This window comes from Moschus berezovskii, chromosome 10 (assembly GCF_049115385.1).
Source record: "Moschus berezovskii isolate FMDL1 chromosome 10, NW_MosBer_1.0, whole genome shotgun sequence".
Lineage (NCBI taxonomy): Eukaryota > Metazoa > Chordata > Mammalia > Artiodactyla > Moschidae > Moschus > Moschus berezovskii.
Genome location: NC_142469.1, coordinates 98,555,716 through 98,573,242, shown reverse-complemented (window position 1 = coordinate 98,573,242; position 17,527 = coordinate 98,555,716). Strand labels below are relative to the sequence as shown.

General features: G+C 39.6%; 1 protein-coding gene across 10 annotated transcripts in view; it reads right to left on the bottom strand.

Moving 5' to 3' along the window:
• The window catches only part of SCAF8 (SR-related CTD associated factor 8), a 215,572-nt gene that overhangs the window by 90,188 nt on the left and 107,857 nt on the right, over positions 1–17,527 (bottom strand). The window lies entirely within an intron of this gene.

Sequence of the window (17,527 nt, the reverse complement as noted above, 5' to 3'; positions counted from 1 at the left end):
TATATATATGGAGAGGGGCTTCCCTAGTGGCTCACTGGTAAAGAATCCATCTGTCATTTCCTCCTCCAGAGGATCAAAGCCCAAAGACAACAGAGGAACACTGAACACTGTGAAATTTACTTTAACATCCACACGCAGCTCCCTGCCCCCCGCTGTAACTGATTACCATTTAAGTTTAACTCCAGTCAGTCTGGTGTTCCCTTTTTCAGAGTTCTCAGGTAGCTAGTTACTTTTCTGTATTAGTCTGTAGGGTTTACTTATGACAGTTGGTTACTCTGTTTTGACTAACTCCTGTGTACTATTTTAACTTAAACTTTCTGTTTTGTACTGGAGTATAGCCAATTGACAGTATTGTGATAGTTTCAGGTGAACAGTGGAGGGACTCAGCCATACATACGCATGTACCCACGCTCCCCCAAACTCCCCTCCCATCCAGGCTGCCACAGAACATTGAGCAAAGTTCCGTGTACTATATGGTAGGTCCTTGTTGGTTATCCATTTTAAACACAGCAGTGTATATATATGTCCGTTGGGCTTCCCTGGTGGCTCAGTGGTAAAGAATCCACCTGTCAATGGAGACCTGGGTTCGATCCCTGGGTCAGGAAGATCCCCTGGAGGAGGAAATGGCAACCCACTCCAGTATTCTTGCCCAGAAAATCCCATAGACATAGAATCCTAGTAGGTTACAATCAGTGGGGTCACAAAAGAATTGGACGTGACTTAGCAACTAAGCAACAACACATACAAAGAGGTGAGTATATTTAAAAGCTTTTTGAGAGAAATAAAATAATATTTTATTTTAAAAATACAAATAATTTTGTTATTTATAATATTTCGAAAAATGTTACCTGTCTTGGTTGTTCACTAAAACATTTTAGAACCTCAAATTTTCTGTTTCCATATTCCTTAACAATAAGGGGAATATGTAAAGTGAAATAAATAAAGGAATTTTTCTATTTCCCTGTTAAAAGTAATAAATATGAACACCCCAGCCAGGCAATTTAATTTCAACTCAACAAATATTTACCAAGAGCTAGGCATGGCCTGGCATTTTGCTAAGTACCAGAGATAAAAAGCTGCATACCAGTAGTATCATATGTTTAAATAAAATCAGCTCAAGGATATCAATAACACCAAACTCAAAAAAGCTGGCTCCATAATTTCCCAGATTGATAATATAGTAATCAGTGGAAATTACCTAACAAATAATCAGTAGACAGATATTATCCAGCAAAGTGATTACAGGCAAATACCTCTGCTTGTGACAAACACTGTGACTAACAATTACCAACATACTCCTGTGATGGGATTCCTACACTTGTTCCACTGTCAACGTTTTGCAAAATCTCTCTCCTGATCATTTCTGTCACATGAATGATTACTATTTAACATAATTCTACTTAACAATCCACATATAAACGGGTTCTGCTAGCCTGTTGTGTGTTCCCCCTTTGCCTGGCAAAGAAATCAAGCCACTCCTTCCTTCTCTCCATTTAAAAAAAAAAGGGTTCTGCAAAAGTGATATCAAACATACATCCTAACTTAAAATGTTTTAACTAGATTTCAAAATTAAACGAATTCCAATTTACAGCTATTAATGGTTACATTTTGAGTTTCTACTGGAGTACTGTATGAATTCAGTGAATCTGAATATTTTTCATGTCCCTTAGCCTAAAATGTTACTGAAATATACTTAACAAAATTGGATCCTTTTTATTACTGTTTATTCACTCCATTTCTTATTTTAAAAATTTTGAACGCAAATGCCTTCAACTTAAAATATAACATGTGGTTCAGTTCAGTTCAGTCGCTCAGTCGTGTCTGACTCTTTGCGACCCCATGAATCACAGCACGCCAGGCCTCCCTGTCCATCACCAACTCCCGGAGTTCACTCAAACTCATGCCCATTGAGTCGGTGATGCCATCCAGCCATCTCATTCTTTGTCGTCCCCTTCTTCTCCCGCCCCTAATCCTTCCCAGCATCAGAGTCTTTTCCAGTGAGTCAACTCGTCGCATGATAAAACTCAAAAGCAATTACGAAAGCAATTCCCCAAACGTCACACACAGCGGTCAAAGGTGGGTTAAAAAGTGCGAATGATGACAAGAGACAAGTCTTTCCAGGACACAGCACACAGGTAAGAGTCAAGCTATCCAGGGAACAGTAGGCCCACAGGTGAAAGCCGGTCAGGCTGCAAGTGAGATTTATTCCTGTAACTAAAATCTCCTGACATTCACTTAGGTCAAAACTTAATCTTTATTCACTAGAAAAATGGAAACTTTGCTAGATTAGAAGAACTCACTGGGCAGGTACTAATCATGAAAATGAACGGAACATTAGTTTGTCATACTTAAATCAATGATTGTGAATACAAATAGATTCTACATTTCATAGTCAACCAACTGCCGTGTTTCTAAAATCTCTGTCGCCGAGAACACGGCAGAAGTGAAATCAGATGGAGAAGAGGGCTGTGTGAGAGCTGAAGGAAAATAAAAATACCTTAAAACATAATTTGATTGATAAAATATTTTTCAACAGTGGATTTCCATTCTTTAACAGGATGGAACTCATTTAGAAGCTGTGTAGGGCGAATCGATAAAATGCTGACCACAGACCCACGTGCCGCTGTAGGCCCCTGCATGCCTTTCTCCAGGTTGTCACGTGTGATGCCTGCCATGAATTCATTTATCTCATGCTGATCTCTACAGATGTGAGGACAGAACCCAAACATTCCTGCGGGGATCAAAGTGTGCTCATTTAATTAGCAAGATAAAACACTATTTTAGGCAAACAGAGTGAACAAAGTCTAAACGTAAAAAGACAAATGACAGAGCATGGACTCTGAGCACACAGGACACGGTTCTGAAGAGAAATTCACACCAGAGACAGTGGAGGAAAACAAAAAGAGCTCTTGGTAAATTTCTGGCCGAGATTTGGCCATGAATCATTCTGACCCAAAGGACACAGAGAGGATGTGAAGAACACAGGATTTATCATCACATGCCGCTGGGTTTAGCACCCAACTTCTGCCCAAGTTAGCTGCATAACTTGGGCTGAATTGCTTGTTTAATCTGCGAAGTGAAATAATATTCTCGCAGAATAAATCATTTATGTAAAAGGTCTAAAACACCAGGGTTTCACTATAGGAAAATCATTATTATTAGTGACTGAACTGAACTGAACCTGCCTACCAACACAGGAGACATAAGAGATGCAGGTTCAATCCCTGGGTGGGGAAGATGCCCTGGAGGAGGGCATGGCAACCCACTCCAGCATTCTTCCTGGGGAATCCCATGGACAGAGGGGCCTGGAGGGCTACAGTCCATGGGGTCACCAACAGTTGGACACAATGAAGTGACTGAGCACACAGCACATTCTATTCTAACACTGACAAGCACACGTTGCTCAATAATGCGGTCAAGGTGTTCCTCTGAACACTCCCCATCTGGGGACGAGGAGGAAGCTGGAAGAAGCAAGGAAGTGAGACATTCTTTCCAGGAATCTAGAAAAATCCAAGGAGACTAAGACCACCAGTGAAATCCCCACACATCCCAGGACATCAAGCTTGCAGCCAGGGTCTTGGCTCTGCTGTGATTTTAAATATCTAATTAATTAGGGATGCAACAAAGAATACAGGATGCCCAGTTAAGTTTGAATTTCAGACACACTGCACCTATCCTAAAATAAAAAAAAAAAAATCATTCACTGTTTACCTGAAATTCAAATTCAACTGGGTTTCCTGTATTTTTATTTGCAAAACCTGGCAATTCTATTTCTACTGCCTCTTTTACTTAAGGGGAGGCTTTATCTTCAATTCCCAGAGACTTGAGAAGATGGTTTCTAGCAGGGCAACAGACAGCATCGTTCATATACAAAAGTTTTTCTAAGTTTCCCCAAGCTTCCGAGGAATTCTGACTGGGATGTCACTGGATGCTCATTCTAAACACCTGGTGCCTGCACTCTGCTTTGTGGATGAAAAACCACATTAAGAGTCAGGGCTGTCACCCCAGGCCCACCCTAACCCTTGGCGCATCATCAGACTCTACGGATCTTCCCTCGGTTGAGAGTATTTGAAAACGTTTGCATTAGGAAACAAGGCAGGTGAAACATGCTTTCCCAGCTCCCTCCTGTTCTCCCCAATTTGACACACCCAAATGCTCACTCACGGACTAGCTCATCTCTAATTTTCTCTGATCTATGACCCGTGAAATTGCCAGGTCCCAAGGTCCGTTTAAGAATCTCAAACGGAATTTGTACCTCCACACGCTGCATCATCACAGCCCGCAAGACAAGCTCCACTGCACTGAAGGAAAGCCAGGTTCCCATGGAGCCTGCCAGAACCTTTCACTGCAGCCGAGCGGCATGTCACCTGCAGTCAGCTTCAGACTCCAGGTTCCCTGCAGGGGCAGGTGAAGCTCTGGCTCATCATTTCCTTCCCCATCACCTGTCTCCCTAGAGCCAGTTCTCTGAAGACCATGTGGCTTCCCTCTGCACACAGCACCCTCCCTTCCCTCTGCAGACACGGGTCTCCACCTTGGCCTTTGCAGGCAGAGTAAAAAAAGAGTGCACGAACTTCAAGAGTAATACTCTCAAAGAGTATTCTTAACCACTATGCCCATTGAGGTCTGGTTGCTGGGTTATTTCTTAAATGGCCGCCTTTTACCTCCCTTCTTTCCTACATCTTATGAACAATCATGCTATCCATTTTTGAATAAATAAGACAAGATGGCAGAGGCTAGAGCTTTCATTGGCCTTATCTCATGTCCAGCACATTATCACACACGTCCTGTTAAAAGGTATGCTTTTCTGAAAGCGACGTGCTGCTTAAACATACCCTTGCCCCATTTCACTTCCATATATTTTACAGGAAACTTTCTCTTAAGAATGAATATGAGCGAAGAGGGCCTGGTACTCCCACTGTCTGTAGTCTTAAAATCTTTTTCTCAAAAAAAAAGAAAAGAAAAAAACCCTTTTCTCTAGAATCTGGCTAACAATGAAAATAAGAGCTGCACGGATGCCCCAGGTGCCGGTCCCACTCTAAACGCCATGTGCGCTGTGAAGTGCCGTCATAAACCCTCTGACACAGGTGAGAAAGGGGAGCAATTGCGTAACCTGCTCAGTGTCACATAACTTAGGGAAAAAGAGAAGCTGGCTCCAAAGTTACGTTCTTCACCCATGCATCGTCCTGATGCCCTAATTTAAAATTCCTGAGCTGAACTTTTACATGGATGATAGGTCTGGATAGAAGCAAAAGAGTATGGTGAGGAGAAAAATAATGATGATGAAAAGTGACCCAAATAGTATTCTTGGCTATTTCTTGAGTTTCCACAAAAGAATAGTTGACGAAACAAACGTTGATACCATGTCATTCTGGAATTCCTAACAGAAATTAGGAAACTGAAATTTTATCTATAATAGTCTTATGGATTAAACTCACGCATGAAAAGGTTAAAAAAGGAATGATTACTTTTACTTAAAAAAAAAAAAAAAAGGCTTGTAACTGAACAAAATAGAGCATATTATCTTCAGGTAAAGGTTCCCTCTGTCTCCTACCATTAAATTAATTCAACATGCTGAGTTCATCACACACAACAGATGCTAATATCACTGGGAGAAACATAAGGAAAGAAGGCTGCCTCCTCCTCCAGTGGCTGACTGTGTGTTTGTGTACTCTGTGGTGTCCAAGTCGTTGCAACCCCATGGACTATAACGCTCTAGCCCCTCTGTCCATAGAATTCTCCAGGCAGGAATACTGGAGTGGGTTGCCATTTCTTTCTCCAGGGGATCTTCCCCATCTAGGGACTGAATCCGTGTCTCCTGCGTGTCCTGCACTGACAGGAGGATTCTTGACCGCTAAGCCACCTGGAAAGCTCAAAAACACAGACGGTTCCTGGGTTAATGGAGAAAGTCTAGTTACGGCCTTCTATCTACTCGAGGGAATTCCTTCCACTCCTCCCCTACAGTAACGCCAGGTTTACTGGTCTCACCTTTTAAGATCAAAAATCTATACCTGTAAAAATCTATTTATTTATGTGCCAGATACTGGTTTCCTCACTCAGAACTGATATGTGGGTAGATATAAGAATTTGAAAGTTAATAGAGATTTATCTGAACAGATAAATGGTCAGATCACAGTTCTAAAAGTTTTAATATATTGATTGAATACAAATGCCTCATAAACAACATAATGGATTTTGACAAAAACATTCTGTAAACATTTGAATGTTACAAAGAAATCCTGTTTAAAGGAAACATGTCTTATGATTTTCAGGAAATTAGGACATTTAAATATTTAAAAAGTCAAGCTCTGAATCATTAAAACAGCAACTGAAATGTGACTATATATACCAAAAGAAAAATTCCAGAGCAAAATACTGGATCAAAAGAAGGAAACTTCATTGAATTAATATGAGAAAAACTTTAAAGAAAAAAAAAAGGAGAAAGCTTAAGTCATTAAAAATTATATAGATGGCTAGTTCCTTGATATAGATGCCATTAACTGAGGGTTCAAGCTCAGGTGGTAAAGAATCCATCTGCAATGCAGAAGACCCTGGTTCGACCCTGACCCTGGGTCAGGAAGATCTGCTGGAGAAGGGATAGGCTACCCACTCCTGTATTCTTGGGTTTCCCTTGTGGCTCAGCTGGTAAAGAATCTGCCTACAATGTGGGTCGACCTGAGTTTGATCCCTGAGTTGGGAAGATCCCCTGGAGAAGGGAAAGGCTATTCACTCCAGTATTCTGGCCTGGAGAATTCCATGGCCTGTTTAGCCCATGGGGTCGCAGAGTTGGACGTGAAGGAGCGACTTTCATTTTCAGTTAGAGAAAACACAGAATAAATTCTATTTTGAGCCTCAGGGAGCAGTCAAGAACGAGTACGGTCCGAGAATTCAGTTCTCATATTACAGCACGGGTTCTCTGAAGAAACACTGAGCACATCAGCAGTTACTATGCTCCACGTCCTCACTATTCTAAGCACTTTACACCGATTAACCTAATAACTACATACTGCAGGTGCTATCAAAAGAAGCCCACTTTACAGATGAGGAAACTGAGGGGCGGCGAGGGTAACTACACGATAACCTAAGAACTGGCAAGTGGCAGAGTCAGGAAAGGTGATCACCCTCCAGGATCCACTGCAGTATACACTGACCACAAACAACTAGAATGTTAGCACTAAAGGAACCTGTAAAAGCATCTAGAACAATATTCTCACATCCTATAAACTGAGGCCCCATCGCACGGGCCTATGAAGTGATCCTTGATTCCTACCCGCTCGCTCCTTTCACAAGACTCCTTATCACCTGCCATGACCACCTTCACAGTGACTTGGATCAGTATACAGGTTAAAGGTGTTCTCTGTCTGATAACCAGTTGTTTTTTTTTTAATTGTTTAATTCTCCTCTGTTGTAATGAGCAGACACATCTGTGGAGATAATATTAAGAACAATATTCCCCTATGAAATAATCTGTTTATATACTCAGGGAATGAAACACTATGTAATAAGAACATCAAAATGGCGTAAAGGTATGCTAAGTCACTTCAGTCATATCCGACTCTGTGTGACCCCATAGGCGGAAGCCCACCAGGCTCCCCCGTCCCTGGGATTCTCCAGGCAAGAACACTGGAATGGGTTGCCATTTCCTTCTCCAATGTGTGAAAGTGAAAAGTGAAAGTGAAGTCGCTCAGTTGTGTCCAACCCTTAGCGACCCCACGGACTGCAGCCTACCAGGCTCCTCCATCCATGGGATTTTCCAGGCAAGAGTACTGGAGTGGCTTGCCATTGCCTTCTCCAGCGTAAAGGTATAAGCAGTTTTAATAAGTAAAATTCCATACTACTGACTAGCAGATGACTGTAACCGAAAATAATTGTTTTGAGGCTATTTTCAACTAGCAAATTAAATGTTAAAATAGATGCTGCGTCTGATGAATACTAAAGTTCCTTTAAACTCAGAGATGTCATGATTTTGTGAAATCATTCTTTCCGGTGCTTTAGTGGATGTTGTACCTAAGCATCTGATAGGAAGGTGTGTCAGGACTCCACTAAACACCATCAGGATATGTTCCCTTTATGGGGAAAACGAGGGATAACAGGCAAGTGACTTCAAGGGGAAAGGAGGAATGCGCTTAGGTTCCCAGAAATGCCAACTGATAAATCCTAGTTCTAAGATGACCAGCTCATCACCAGAATACAGCACTGCATTTCCTTTCATGGGTGCACAGTGACCTCTACTGGTGTAAATGTGGAAACTTGAAATGCAATTTTCTCCATAAATTTTCAGAGGCACAATTAAGAATACTTATCCTTTGGGAACCTTTTAAAATTTTTAATTAAAAAAGAAATTTCCTTCTCTACTAGTATTAAACATTCCAATTAAAACAGACCACATATACAATATCACAGAACAGAAAGAACTAAACAGTATTTTCATTAAAAAATTAACCCTGCTGGTGATAGCAATACAATTAAGTGTCATGATATCAAAGCTCTTATAAAAAAAATAACTTCTTGGAAATACCTCTAATAAATCCAAAAGTTATCAAAGGCACCAATTACAGGGTAAGAAATGGAAACTTTCAGCTGTCAAATATTATGTGGCCCACATTCCCATGACTATTTTGCTTTGTTGTTTCCAAAATAATACTTAAAGCTTTTTTTTTCTTTTAAGTCTCAAGGATTATCAGAAATAAAATTAATTATAGATCAGGCTTATTAAGTTTATAAAAACTTACAATGAGAAAATTTTACTACATGTGAAAAAATGTCAAATAATATAGTTGATCCTTGAACAATACAGGTTTGAACTGGAAAGGTTCAGTTAATACACGGAATTTTCACACATTCTTTTCAAGAGTAAATACTACAGAACTACACAATCCAAGGGTGACTGAATCCTAGACATAGAGCCTCGGCCAACTAGGAGCAGCTGAAAGTTACACGTGGGGAGGGTAGGCATCCCCAAGCTCCATGCTGTTCAAGGGTCAGTTGTACTTGACCTTAAAGGCAGCCTTACTATGGTTTGTTACGTAACAGGCACACACGTGCAATTATGATGGAAATACTGCACACAACTTTGTAGAAAAGTACAAATTTTAAAAAACCAATATGAACACTTTTAATTCTTGGAGGCTGAAACAATTTCCTTCAAACTTCATTTCCATACATTTCCAATGCAGAAAATGAAGGAGGAAAAAAATTCAAAAGGGTACTTTTCGGTCACGAATTCGCAAACCAAATTTTATTCCAAAGACAGGGAAATACAACTTCTCTAGTCTTGCTCGTATTCTTTCTTTTTAACCGAGCACAATGGAAACGGGTGAGGGCTGGCGAGTAAGCTGGGCTTTACACAACACATGTACAACAGATTAAATGGAGACCTGTTTTTAAAGAAATGTTGTTTATTGTTTAAAGGAGAGCAATGAATGGTGAGGAAAAAATGAGATTTCTACTTAACTTGGATAAATAGGACTTAAATATTTCCACACTGTGTTTCCTTTTCATTGTTTCTACTTATTAACTGATCAGTCAGTATTTACTGTACTCCATGCAAGGCACAGTCAAGAATGAAAAGGTGAATATGGCACTATTTGGGCTTCCCTGGCGGCTCAGATGGTCAAGAATCTGCCTGCAATGCAGGAGACCCGGGTTTGACCCCTGGGTCGGGAAGATCCACTGGAGAAAGGAACGACAACCCACTCCAGTGTTCTTTCCTGGAGAATTCCATGGACAGAGGAGCCCGGTGGGCTATAGTCCATGGGGTTACAAACAGTCTGACACAACTGAGGGACTAACACACTCATGGCACTATTCTTGCTTTAAGGAACTAGCTGTTAGTAGGAAAATAGGATTGCTATATACAATTACAAAGACATAAAGCTGTCTAAGATTTTTGTAGAACTCCACACCCCCACCACGTACAGCAGTACCTGCAGCCACTTGAAAGGGCTACTTCTGCAGCCTCTCTTTTTTGGGGGATTAGATGAGGAAAATTATGCTTCTGGACCAGCATCTGTCCATACACACAGTTGTTCAAGCAATTCCTACCATGTAATTCTCCTCCTATTCAACCAATCATACCCATAAAATATGCCCTGGAATCAAATACCGAATGGATGCCTGGAATCCAGACTGAACAGACCCGTCATTTTGAGTAGAGAAAGACTAAGCAGGAAGTGAAAACCCATCATGAGTCTCTGGCTCTCAGGTACAGGACGATGCTGACTCACATCAGGATAGCAAACAGCACTACAGAAAGCAGTTTCCTAAAAGGCAGCTCTAACTCACTGAAAGAACTCATGGTTTTCAAAATCATCAACATTACGTCACAAAATTCTATGTAAACACTCAAGTCTTGACAGTACTCTAAAACAGCATGTCCCCAAAAGCAATATAGTCATTTAGAACTCTACCAAAATCGTGTGTAAAAGAAACAAGAAACAACTGAAATATTCCTCAGTAGAGGACTGAAAGGTCATTGAAAACTCTGCTGAGACTAACAGAAAAACAGGAGAAGGCTGCAACGCTCCCCAGAAGACTGGTTAATTAAGTTACAGGTAACTAAACTGGAGTATTACGGATGTATTAAAGAGAATGATATGCTTTTCTGCACTGAAGTGTCTGGAAGGATATGTACAACTGGCTGGCTGACTAATCTTTTATTTTTCATTTAATATGCTTTAGTACTTGCTGAATTTTTCATGATAAAGATGCAGTATTCAAAAAATAGAAAAAAATAATAAATACTAGTTTGAATGACAAAAGCCCAACCACAGTTCTGTGAGGAGTGGAATGAAAACATAACTTTTTTGTCAAATGAATACTCTGATAAATTCATTCATCTATATAAACTAATGTCAAATTAAAAACAAAAAAACTAATAACCCAATTGGGTAACATACCAGTATTCCTAAAAGGAAATAAACCTTTACATGAGAGTTACTGAGTGTGGGAGTGTTATAATGGTTTATAAAATACTTCCTATTTCCGCAGTTATCCTCACAAGCTTTTCTTGTTTGTTTGCTTTATTCAGCACTTTGCTCCAAATGTTAACACTCCAAGAATCAGCTGTGAGCAGTGCTCCAAACTCCTCACCCTGAGGAAGCTTTTGCTGCAAACACTTCAGAACAATAAACAACACAGTAACACAGCATGAAGAACTGGTATAAGTGCCTGTGATAAATTAAGTGACAAATTCTACCCCTGGGACAGAATTCTCTATGGGGACTAAGAAGGCAGTAAAAATGGTTTTGAAATGACCAAAATTCAGAAACACCAAACACTGCTTTTAAATGTAGATCAAATTTGAAGGCTCCAAGATGTCATTTCCTCCTTCGCTTTCTGAAAATGTTGTTGAAGAAAAAAAAAAACAAAAAACCAAGCAACAACAAAAGCAACTATGTTACCTAGTATGAAATTTCACAATATAAATTTTTAATTTACTGACTAGTATAGGTAGAGGTTGAGCTTCCCTGATGGCTCCACGGGTAGAGAATCTGCGGTCAATGCAGTACATACAGGAAACGCCGGTTTGATCCCTGGGTCAGGAAGATCCCTGTGAGGAGGAAATGCAACCCACTCCAGTACTCTTGCCTGGAAAATCCCATGGACAGAGGAGCCTGGTGGGCTACAGCCCATGGGGTCGCAAAGAGTCAGACACGACTGAGCGAACACACACAACAGGTAGAGATTAACTGGAGAAAGCAACCGGGAGGAAGAAAACAAAACTTGGGTAGACTTATGGCTAAAAGATCCTTTATGCTCCCTTGTCTGTGCGCGAAGGGAGAATGAAGCAGGTCTGTTGATCACCAGCAATTGCTCTTTGAACTTGTTAGTTGCTGATCGATCATTCATTAGTTATTCATTTTAGTCAAGAGGGATTTGCTCTGTATAAAAATGTGCTTGTGACACTGACAATTCACTGGGGGGCGTGAAGAGTAACTTTTTTTTTTTAAATTTCTGAAAGGTTCAGGGTTAGATTAAATTAAAAATCGACAGAGGAAAGCAAAAAAAAAAGAAAGCTAGAAAAAGGCAAACTTCACTGATTTTACAACATCACCTGAGGCTAACTATGTATTTAACAGATTAAATTCCCAAAGTGTCTGTGTGTATGTGTGTGCATGCCCCTTAGCAGCTGCATGAAAATCATGTGTGCAATGAAAACAAAAGCAAACCTGTCACTGAGTCCTTACTGACCTTAAAAAAGTAGTCAATTTTGTCAGCCTGAGAGTCAGTCTACAGTGCAGGTGTTTTTGTGGCTCTGATTCTGGGAGTCAATTCACTTGCCCACTTTCAGATTTACTATCTCAGGAGACAGAAACAGTAACATTCTTCATCTGGCAAAGCTTATCACCAGATGATTAAAAAATCTGCCCCTCATGAGTATTTATTAGAGTCAAAATTCAACATCAGTTCATCTGGCAATGGCAAAATTCTGCTGAAGCTTACAAAATGAGAGGAATGTTAATAACTCTCCAAACTAAGTCCTCTCAAATTTAAAAAAAAAAAAAAATCAACTTTAAATTAGAAACGATGGTATGACCCAAAGGGGTATACCAGCACCATATAAACAGTCAAATGATCTTTTAAAGAGTTTAAAATATTCTATATTCAGCTAGGAGCTCTCATGCTCTAGTACCAAACTGAAATGGAGACATCTTCATTTCTGAGCAGGGAATAGTTCCTCTATCTTAATAACTAATAGCACAACATAACCTCACAGCAGATTTAAAAATCAAAAGATCTTTGGAAAAACTGAAAATTAATTTTTGCTAAGGCAATGACTTTTTTTTTACTGTACAGTAACGCTGTGTCATGAGCACTTTTTTTTTGACAACTGATTGGAATTTCAAAATCCTCCCTTCTGGTTGAAACTGACTGTGTGTGTTAGTCGCTCAGTTGCGTTCAACTCTTTGCGACCCCATGGGGTGTAGCCCACCAGGCTCCTCTGTCCATGGGATTCTCCAGGCAAGACTACTGGCGTGGGTTGCCATTTCCTTCTCCAGGAAAACTGACTGACTAGCCCTTTAATGGAGAGGCTCTAACATTCACTTTCATGGACCTGGTTAGCTTCTTACTCTTTATTTAAATACACGACTAAGCTGCAAACTACAACACTGTACTAGCTGCAAACTACAACACTGTCTCTACTATGAAGTGTGATGTATAATACCATGAATCTGTGTTATGACGGACTTCCAAAACACTTAACTACAAAACCCCTTTTCCTACTTTTAAAAACAGATATTTTTAGGCTAGCAGAAAACAATCCAAATTAAAAATTATTATAGGAGACATAGAGAAGAAAAGGTGTGTGTGTGGGTGGGGCTGGGGGGCAGTCAGGGACAAATCTGCCTTGTGAAAATGCTTTCCTCAGGAAAAAAGACAGGATGCATGCTGGCATTGTAGATGATAACTGATCCACCCAAAATGCAAAGTGTGTGATTGCTATATTTAAGAAGATATATCTATCTTCTTAAAATACTGCTCTCAGACTTTGCAGGTTAATTAGAATATAAGTAAACAAATTGCTTCCTTCCTTCTCACACTATAAATAAGGGGTTCCAGTATAAGGATGACTATCAGCCTGGACACATTATAAAGAAATATTTTAGTTCCAATGTTACCAGAAACCAAAATGGAAAATAACATGCTATGTGTTACATTTATGGGGAACAAACAAACATCTCTGGTTCCAAACCTAAACCCACCTAAAAATGAATATAAAGAAATCCATTTATCTTAGCAGTATGTCTCAAGTAGTGTTTAATTTGCTTTTCAGTCAAGTAAGTAATAAAATGGTAATAGTTTGCATTTATTCACACTTATAGTAAACAGAGGTCAATAAGGGTAAAGAGGAGCCAGGTGCAATAAAAAGGTCAACTGTGGATATTTTTACCAGCAAACAGCAGGCTAATTTCAGTTACTCCTGTAACTTCTGAGGCAATGTTTTGGAATTCCTGCTTTAACCTTTTTTTTCAGCGGTTACTATAACACACTCTAAGTTGGAACCTAATAATTACAGAGGATGGGTTTGATCTCTGGGTCAGGAAGATACCCTGGAGAAGGGAATGGCTACCCACTCTAGTACTGTTGCCTGGAGAATCTCATGGACAGAGGAACCTGGTGGGCTACAGTCCATGGGATCACAAATAGTCGGACCCAACTGAGAGACTAACACTTTCACTTTTTCACTTTTGAAATAAACAGTCCAACAGTTAGAATAGGAATCATTAAACTCTGGACATTGGTAACACTGACATTATTATAGAAAAGGAATTTGATTTAACCAGCTTTGACAAACCAGACACAAGAAACACCAGACAGTGTTGCTAGTAGTCAATCCTTCCAAGGGGGAACTGCTTGCTTTACTACACAACAAAAACTTACTTACACTCTAGGAAAAACTGCAAAACTGTGTCCCCCAAATTAGATTATTTAATGTTCCTTTAGCTTCCAGCTGAGAGTAAGATGCCACACATAACTTGGTCTACTGAGAAATGTTCCATTAAGACAGAAACTGATCTGAAGGAAATGAAATCTAAGAAGACTACCTGCTAGAATAATTCCATAAAAAGTTACAATTCTTTAATCTGTGGTTCTCAAAGTTTAGTACTTTAGTACACCTGGATTGCTAGTTAAAAAGGCAAGTTTCCTCTACCTGTTCCCAAAGCTTTTAGCTCCACCAAGTCTTGGGAGGAGCTAGTTTGCATTTTGAACAAGCCTTGTGGTATTCTAATTCAGGTTACCCTTGGTCCACATTTTGAGAAGCACTGACCTTAAAAAGTGACATGTGGTCCCTTCTTTACTGTGACTCCACTGAGCAGTGTGCCCTGTCCAAAAGTATGAATTCCCTACCATTTTATCATTAGCCTTGTCCAATGAAAATTAGACAAAGAAAGCTCTGTTTATAAAATTCACTTACTAAATTTTTTTTTTAATTACAAACTTAATGAATAACAGCAAATTGTCATGAAAGGAAAAAGTGAAAAAAAGAAAGGTGGCAAACCACTTAAAATTCTGCTGGGACCAGATTTCTGTGTCACAAAGAAGTGACCACTACCCACACGAGGCACTGCAGAGTGACTCTTCAGGTCTGTCCACTACCATTTGCCTTCGCTACATGCAAAACTACTGAAATCAACCTAAAACACCACTTCATCAAACCATGTTTCAGTTTGAGAACCTATACTAAGCGGTTCCCCAAATATGATCATCTCAGCTCCTGAAGCTAACGATTCTGTGTAACGCAGTCTCACTTAAGCAACCAAACCATATGGGGTGATCCTACATCTTATCAACCTCTGACCGGTTGACTACCATGACTTCAGTCTCCACTGCATCCCTTTTCTGATTAGCTGCAGCATTTCAAACACCTTCACCAAATAGTAAAGCATCTGAATATATTCAACCTCACCTTTTACTACAACCGCTCTGTAGAGTTCCACACCCTTCCATCTCCTAATAACTTTCCAAGTTCCTTGAACGCAGTAACACTGAAAGAACTTCTATCTCCATCCCAACCCGCTCAACTCCCACTCAAACAAAATACTAGTCATATAATCGACCGGATAATAGTTACCACAATTTCATGTTTCTATTTATGATAAAATTATACTTGAAGGAACACCTGCAAATCATCACACAGTCACCTGAGTGACTATTTCAAGCACTATTTGCAGGCACTACAGCTTCACTCAGTAACTTGTCTGTCCTCAATTCCTTCTTAGGTGAATCTTTTAAAACAAGAACGATTTTTTTCCCATTTTTTGCATTACATGAAGTTTTACAGTATTGCTACTTGTAAAAGTTGCTGACACTATAAGATGAGAAGTTAAGGCATTATACGCAACCCTCCCCCCCCCGCCCAAGACCAAAAGCATTGAATCTTTTTTTTTTTTTTTCAATCATACTAACACTTTGAGATGAATTTAAGGTAAGGACTTTATTTCCTGTGTACCCTATTCAGTACCTGGCATATATGATCATGAGATGTTAGCTGTTAACGATTTTGGTTTTACAGTTTCAAAACTGAGGATACATACCATCTGTCATCATTAAAGATTTCTATCTCTATGATTATCTTTTTCTGAATTAATAAAAAGAATAGGTCTATAAACATGGCAAGTGGAGACTAAGGATAAAAAATCATTATTAGGCTTGGTATTTATCATCTTTTAAATTGCGGTAAAATAGAATATTAAATTTTACCATTTTAATGACATTTATTTTTATACTAAGAAAACCGCTGAAATACTGACTAAAATGTGGAATTTTTTCCTGTTGTTACAACATCTGAATTTGGAATCTAGTGTTAGCAAAAACCTCTTTCACATTATACATACTATTAACTGCTGACAAAAAAAAATTCAAATACACTCTTGATGATTAAGTCACCTATAAATGTTTCAGGAGTAAAATAAAATACTACATGTTATACTTCCTAGATTTCCTGCACTGTCTTCAAATTCACAAATGGTTCCTAATAACAGTAGCAGATAAGTCTTTAGAGAGAGTTTACTATGTTTCAGGTACCTGCTAATATGTGCTTTACATGCATTACAGATTTTTGTTTTCTTCAGTTCAGTTCAGTCGCTCAGTCGTGTCCAACTCTCCGCGACCCCATGAATCACAGCACGCCAGGCCTTTGTTTCCTTACTGAAGTATAATTCACAGACCATAAAACTCACCCTTTTAAGTGGGCAATTCAGTAGTCTGAAGCATATTCACAAAGTTGTGCAACCATCACCTCTAATTTTAGAACATTTTCATCATTCCAAAAATAAACTAGTACCCACCAGTAGTCACCCTCCGTTCCCCCTGAGCCACTAGCAACTACTAACCCACTTCCTGTTTCTACTCATTAGCCTGCTCTGGCCACTTCACATGAACAAATAATACACTATGTGGTCTTTTTCATCTGATCTCTTTCACTTAAGCATATTTTCCAAGGGGCTTCCCAGTTGGCTCAGTGGTAAAGAATCTGCCTGCCTATGAGGGAAATGCAAGAGATACAGGTTTTATCCCTAGGTTGGGAAGATCCCCTAGAGGAAGAAATGGCAACCCACTCCAGCATTCTTGCCTGGGAAATCCCACGGAGAGGAGCCGGGTGGACTACAGTCCGTCGGGTTGCAAAGAGTCAGATACAACTGAGCGACTGAGCACTCACAGGGTATTTTCCAGATTCAACCATACTGTGGCCTGTATTAGTACCAAGCATTCCATTTTAAGACCTCAAAGTAAACACCCGAGGCATATTCAATTGGCACTGTTTTACATAAAAGAACTTAGACTGAGAGACGAAATAACCTCCCCTGCTTGATTCACTTTGAACTCAAATAGTTTACTGCACTTTTGTGGAGATGTAGAAAGTATGAACACTATGAGAATTACATACAAACCTTTTATATGGAAGCAACTAGAGTTGACCCTTGAACTGCGTGGGTCTATTTACACACGGATTTCTTGCAATAATAGATAACTACAGTACTATGTGACCTGAGGTTGGTTGAATCCACCAATGTGGAACTGCAAA